The sequence below is a fragment of the Bos mutus genome, chromosome 13, assembly GCF_027580195.1.
Source record: "Bos mutus isolate GX-2022 chromosome 13, NWIPB_WYAK_1.1, whole genome shotgun sequence".
Lineage (NCBI taxonomy): Eukaryota > Metazoa > Chordata > Mammalia > Artiodactyla > Bovidae > Bos > Bos mutus.
The window spans coordinates 22,920,406-22,927,772 of record NC_091629.1 but is presented as its reverse complement, the minus strand read 5'-3'; positions in this window follow the sequence as shown (position 1 = coordinate 22,927,772).

The following is a 7,367-nucleotide window of genomic DNA, read 5'->3' as shown; positions in this document are numbered from 1 at the left end:
CTTGAGCAGGGGGCGGGGCACGTGGGGGCCCCGCCCACTGCGTTGCCGTTGTCCTTACATGGAAGTAGCCACCTGGCCAGGTGTGCGCCGCGGCGAGGGGCGGGACCGAGGGGGGGTGTGTTGCCGAGGAGGGCCGAGGGGCGGGGCCTGAGGGCCGAGGAAGGCAGAGGGGCGGGGCCCGCGGCTGTGGAGACCGCAGGGAGGGTCCGCTGGAGCCTGGCGCCGGCCTCATGGGGGGCGCGTCCCGCATTTTTTTACCTACTTTGGTGCGATTCCCGCCAGCCTCCAATGATTGGCCCAGCCCCGGCACGTCAGGCCCTCGGGCGAGGGGTAAAGTCTGCGCATTTTTCCTCCTTCCCAAGGCGACTGTGGCAGCCCTGAGTTCTCTGAGTCACCGCTAATTTCAGGTCTGGAAAAAAAAAAAACAAGGAGCGATTTATTTATCTTCGGGAACAGCGCGGGGAAGGAAGGCCTTGCAGCCCGCAGGGTGCGGCTGGAAACGGCCTGCTCGCCTAGGGAGGGTGGCGCCGGCCCCGCTGCCCGGCTTTGGGGGTTTTTTAATTTGGGATTCCATTTGTTTCATGGGCAGTTGCATCAGAAACACACTTTTCAGAGGGCCAGAAGGAATCCCAGCGTTTTTTTCAGAGGGCGTTTCAGTGGAGGATAAAGGGAACAGAGAATTTACAACCTGCATGATGACGTTTTACTTAATTTAGGCTCCCCAGAGCATAACGCGCCTATCCTATGTGCTTTGTGCTCAGTCGCCACCGACTGTTTGCGACCCCATGGGCTGTAGCCCAATAGCTTCTTCTATCCATGGGATTTTCCAGGCAAAAATACTGGAAGGGGATCTCCAGGGGATCCTCCTGACCCAGGGATTGAACCCAGGTCTCCTGCGTTGCAGGCGTATTCTTCACCATCTAAGCCACCAGGGAAGCTATGTGCTGTGCTATGCTTAGTCGCTCAGCCATGCCATTACCAACCCAGGGATCAAACCCGCACGTCTTGCATTGGCAGGCAGATTCTTTATTATTGAGCCACAAGAGAAGCCCCAGCAGGCCTCTACCAGAACTATTTTAATTCTCCCAATGTTAGGTTTTTGGACGAGATAATCAATACGCTTTTTGTTTTTCCTGGGCACTATATAAGGTCTAGATTATATGTAGCTTTTTATTCTGCCCATTTGGCATAGAAACCCATTTCTCATTACTGTTCTGTTTTTTTGTTTGGTTTTGTTTTTAAGGAAAAGTTTTTAGAAGTGGCAATTTTTAAGCCTTAGCAGCTACTGCAGAATTTTTGGCAGGTTAGAGCAGTGGGTTTCAACGTGAAAGAGAACTTAAAATCAGATTTGTGTGCCCTATCCCAGAGTTTCTTGATAGTATATCTCAGGTGAGACCCAGGAATTTCTAAGGATTCTTGGGTGATGCTGATGTGGCTGTTGGGTATTAGCACTTTGAGAGGAAAGAACCCACCTGTATCCACCTGAAACTGGAACCTGTGTCTGGAACCCTGTTGGCCTGGGACTTGGAGTCACCCTCCACCTCTGAGTCCTCGAAGACTTCCTTTCTAGTCCCAAACTGAATCGTGTTCATTTAAGGACACAAGTCAGGCCTGCTCCGGCCTCTCATGTCTTTTGTCCTCCACGCTGCCACCAGAGTTCGGTCCAGAAATAAGAATTTGATCCTGTTTCTTTAATGCTTAAAATTTTCTGTGACTTCCTCCAGAAATCTCAGCAGGTCAGTCTGGCCCTCCTGCCTCTGGCCTCAGCCTACCTTTTCTGTCCTGTCTCCCACATTTTGCAAATTTCCCAATTTCCTTCCCAACTAAACTTCTCATTCCAGAACTCTTCTTACTCTGTCATGATCACAGGCCTGCCAGTCTCATCCTGGAATGTTTCCAGGAGTCTGGAGATCTCTGACCACTTTCCAAGGGATCAAAAGTGGGTCCTTCATAAGTGATACAAATGAACTTACTTACAAAACAGAAAGAGACTCACAGACTTAGAAAATGAATTTATGGTTGCCAGGGGGAAGGGATAGTTAGGGACTTTGGGAAGGTCATGTCCATACGGCTATATTTAAAATGGATAACCAGCAAAGACCTACTGTATAGCACAGGGAACTCTGCTCAGTGTGATGATGTGCCTGTGTGGGTGCGGGGGCGGGGGGTTTGGGGGAGAAAGGATACATGTGGCGGAGTCCCTTTGCTGTTCGCCTGAAACTGCCACAATATTCTTAATTGGCTATGCCCCCATACAAAATATTTTTTGGTGTTAAAAGATTGAAATTAAAAAAAAAAAAAAAGAGGGTCCTTCTTTAGTACCAGAGTTCATCACTTCTCAAATCTTGATAAGCATCCAGACCACCTGAAGATATTGTTAAAATGCAAGTTCAGGTGTTTAGAAGTGGGGTCTCATATGCCCCAGGTGATTCACATGGTACTCGTCCTCAGAAGACACATAGTGAGGTCTGCTTTCAAGTAAAGCCACACCGAGCACCTGGCAGTAACAATCCTGCTGCCCTTCGCCTCTTATATTATTCCTGTGATTCATCTCATCTGTAGATACTCATAGATAGGCATGCATATGATATATACAAAAGCATGTTTAATTGAATACATTGTTGCTATTATTTCAGACAATCATTAGATCAGATTAAGAATAAGAAAAATAAAACCTTTTATTTTCCCTTCACTTCTTTGATGTTCTTTTTTCATATAGATCCAAGTTCCTGACCTCTATTCTATACCTTCTCATTAAAGAATTTCTTGTAACATTTCTTTCAAGGCAGATCTACTGGCAACAGGTTCTCTTAATTTCTGTTAGTCTGAGGAAGTCTATTACTCCTTCACTTTTTTCTTTTTTGGCTGTGTCTCATGGCTTGCAGGATCTTAGTTCTCTAACCAGGGATTGAACCCAGACCCTCAGCAGTGAAAAAGTGCAGAGTCAACCACTGGACTGCCAGGGAATCCCTTCTCTTTCCCTTTTGAAGGATAATTTTGCAAGGTCCAGAATTTGAGGTTGGTGGGCTTTTTTCTCTCAACACTTTAACATATTTCCCTTTACCCTCTTCTTGCTTGAATGAGCTTTGTGGAAAAAGTAATTCTTATCTTTCTTCCTCTACAGATAAGATTTACCCTCCTTGCTTCTTTCAGTGTGTTTTGTTTTGTTTTTGGTCTTTGATATTCTGTAAGTTGAAAATGACAGACCTAGATGTAGGTTTTTGGTTTTGTTTTTTTTGTTATTCATCCCTCTTGGTGTTTTCTTAGCTTTCTGGGTCTGTGGTTTGGTGAAAATAATTAGGGGAAATTCTCAGTCTCTATTGTTTCTTCTATTCCTTTCTCTTTTCCTTCTCCTTCTGGTTTTCCCATTACCTGTAAGTCACCTTTTGCTGTTGTCCCTCTGTCCTTGAATTATCTGTTCTGTATTTTTCAGTCTTAGTTCTTTTTCCTTTTTGGTTTTGAGGATTTTGTTGCTGTGTTCTCTAGCTCAACTGTGTCCAGTTAGGTATTTCCCTAACCCGGAGGAGTTAGGCTTCAGTACAATCCTGATTGGTTAGGGTCTGGTTAACTAGTTTACCCTGAGGGCAGGCCTTGTGAAGAAGAACAAAGTGGGACTTACCTGGTGGTCCATTGGTTAGAAATCTGTCTTTCCAGTGCAGGGGACTTGGATTCGATCCCTGGTCAGGGAACTGGAATCCCACATGCCGCAAGGCAACTAAAGAGAAGCCCCTGCACTACATGCTGCAAATAAGACCCAATGCAGCCAAATAAACAAATGTTTTAAAAAAGAAGAAGAAAATGTTCTGGAGCAAGGATCTGCTTCAATCTTGGGGATCTAATGCCTGATGATCTGAGGTGGAGCTGATGTAATAATAATAGAAATAAAGTGCACGATAAATGTAGTGTGCTGAAGCATCCTCAAATCTCCCCAGTCCATGGAAAAAAATTGCCTACCATGAAACTGGTCCCTGGTGCCCAAAAGGTTGGGGACCGCTGCTCTGAAGGATTTCAGAGTGGCTCCTTTCCCCATCCCCAACTGCAAGCAGGAGGGAATTTCTCTCTGATATTTACTGTGGGAATCTGGTGGAGCTCCAGGAGGCAAACAGAGGGTGTAGGGGTCCCCCTGTGACTGAGTGTCTCTGGAGTTTTTCACTGTCAGACTTGTCCACCCTGAGCCTCCAGCAACATGTCCATCACAGTTCAGAGCTTCCCACACGGCACTGGTTCCCACGGCGGTTTCCCCTTGTGAGTTTCTGATCTGGAAGCCACAGCTCCCTGTGTTTTCCTGTCTGTCTCCAGTTTGAGGGGCAGCGGTTTGCCCCAGTTCTCTCTCTTACGGATCCAAGGAGAGTAGTCTGTCCAGCTTCTGACTTGTGGTTAGGACAGAGTGGCAGCCTCCAGGCTCCTTAAGGGCAGAAGTAGAAATGTGACATCTACCTCTGCCTTCTAAAGAAACTTCCCAGAAGCGCCAGGCGGGGCTTCTCCTTTTATCTCACCAACGAGAACTCAGTTGTATGGCTACAAGGGAGTCTGGAAGTGTGGTCTTTTCTTTGAGCAGCAATGCGCTTGGCTAAGAAGCTAGAGTTCCTTTCCTGAGGAAGAAGGGAACATTGGGAGGTGACAGCGGTGATGGGCACAGGTAGAAACAATTGTTAGTCCTGTTCTACAGATGTGGTGAGGGGAGGAGATGGTCTCTAGGAGCCCAGAGGAGTAAGTTGTCTGTTTATTATCATCAGGCCACATGACATCACTCACAGTGGTGCCACCAAGAGAACTGGGGACTCTTTGCTGCTTCGTAAATACCACAGGGGGTGGGGGTATACAAACCAAGGCAAATGGCATTCTGGGCATTCCTTTACCGTAGCCTAGTTCTGTGGGTCCAGGCAGCCCCAAGGGCCTATTTTAGAAAAGCGCTAAATATATTGTTGTGTATTCATCGGAACAGGATAGTCCCACATGGTAACACTATCGATTTCTCTGTTAATCCTTAAAGTCATATACTGCTATATAACATAAAATTTGAACACCTATGACATGTGTTTTTCAGATGATAGTGTACTACTAGAGAAAATGGGGTAGAATGTCACACAATTATTCTGATCAGTGAGTTTTCATCCCTCTTGGCCTATACATTCCCTTCAAGAGTCTGGTGAAAAGTAAAAAGCAATGTATCTGCAGTTATATTCTTTTCACTTCTGTTAGTCTAAACAAAGAAAATGGGCAACACTCAACTACCTCTGACTTACAAAAACAGAACTTTCTTATGGTTCAGCCTAATGCACACCAACCAAGTAGGAGTCCTAGCAGCCCGGCCTTTTGAAAGGATGTTTGCACCATCCCATCTGTTTTCACCACCTGAATTTCTCATGAAAAAGAGGTGTTAAAAAATGAAAGTTTGTGTTTGGAGGCAAAACATTGCATTCACAGCAGGACACCACTTTGCATTTTTTTCAGTTAGATTTGACAACTGGGATCCTACTCTTTGCCAGCTGTGGCCGTGTTGCCACCAGGAACAAGAAGATGAATAAGTCATGGGCCCTGCCACAAGGAGATCACGAGTGCGAACAGATCGATGCCAAGATAAACGCCACCCAGGATCTCTTGGGAATTCTCAAACTCCCACTGATGAGGCAGATCATAGCAGGGAGATGTTACTGGAGCTTAATGAGCAAGGCATCCAGAGAGAGACGAAGAAAGCATTTGTTCCCAACATGATTTCTTACTGAGGTTGGGGAACACGAGTCCAGAGGGGACGCTCAGAGATTGATGTTTGGAAGGAAAAAACACAAAGCCTTTCTACCAAAATGTTAGACTCCACAGACCAAGATACCTAGATAGATATAAATGTGATTTCCCCCCCACCGAGGGGATGCTTTGCTGTGCTTCCTAGTTTTCCCTTCCTTTGGGGATGGGAAGAAGGATGCCAGCTGATAATTCAGCCAAAGATACCCAGGTCTGCCCAATGAGGAGCTTGCGGCAGGCTCTATGACAGCTCCCATACGGGAAACAGCTGAGGGACCGTAGTTGTGATGTGACATTCGAGGGTCTTTTACTGTAAGACACCGGTATTTCTGCCATCAGTCTCTCAGTGCGGTGTTTGATACCATTGTGGCCAGCTCCAGCTGTGACTGGCTGTGTAACCCCTTGCACAGTGCCCCTCTCCGGGCTGCCTTGTCCTCACCTGCAAACAAGGTATTGATTAGTTTAATTTCTTTAGCTCAAAAATGTGATGCCTACACTAAACAGAAGATTTATTGAGCGTCTGGTGCAGTATCAGCCATTTGTAGAGTATATCCTGTTCTGGTGTTACTAAGGCAGACCCTTGAATTTTGGTTGAGAAACTCAGCCTTGGGCTCTTGACACAGGGCCTATTTTTACAGCAAAATCAACAAGTTGTTATAATTGTCCAGGTGGTGGCCTCATGGGCTTCTCTCAGGCAGCCACACCTAGGGGGAGGGAGCTGATTGGCACAAAGGGAGAAAATAGCATTAATGTCACGTACTCATCCATGTCAGTGAGAGGCTGACATGTCACATCATACAGTCATTTGTTTATTTTTATTTTTTTGGTCAGTAAATTCAGGCTCAGTCATTGAGAGGTGGTCCCCTGGCAAGGTTTTCCATGCTGGAGCTGGAAGGAATCACTTGCTCATTTGTATTTCTCGTGCTGTGAGCCAGTGAGTCACTTCCTGGCTTCAAACTTCAGCTTCCTCTGTTTCCCAGCCCCAGCCTGCTCTCCTTCCCTCCCGCCCATCTCCCCCCGCACTCTCCAGCCAGGGCTCTGAACTGGTGAGCAGGAAGGGTCCAGGCAGCAGGCCGCACAGCTTAAATGGCTTTGACGTCTCAGAGAAGGACCCTCAACGCAGAAGAAAGTGTGTATGTGGTCTGGTAAATGCTGTGTTGGATTCCAGCATTTTTTTCTTCCTTATATTTTAAATAATTCTAGCAAAGAAGTACCCATAGAAGGTACAGCGGAGTTCGGGTTTATTTTATGACTCACGGAAATTTCTAAAATGATAAATATTGGCTCGGCAGGAGCCTTGACAGAAGAAACACTGAACCAAACCAGACTCTATGGTTACAAGAAACAAGAACAGTGTAGTCAACAAATAAACTGGGACTCCACTTCCAAGCTTTCAGAGAAAAAAAGAGTCAGCCCTCTTGTGAGGTGGCCTTCCTGGCCAGCCACAACCTCTTGTGTTTTTCCTGAGTCCAAAAACTGAGCTGTTGCGAGACCTTCCTGACTAGGAAGCCATTTCAGATACCTTTGGTTTTGTACTTTAGGCCTGACTGTTTCTGACTAATATAATGAAAATACTTTACCAAACATAAAAATTGATGCGGGTACAGTTGGAAATATTTTCCTCT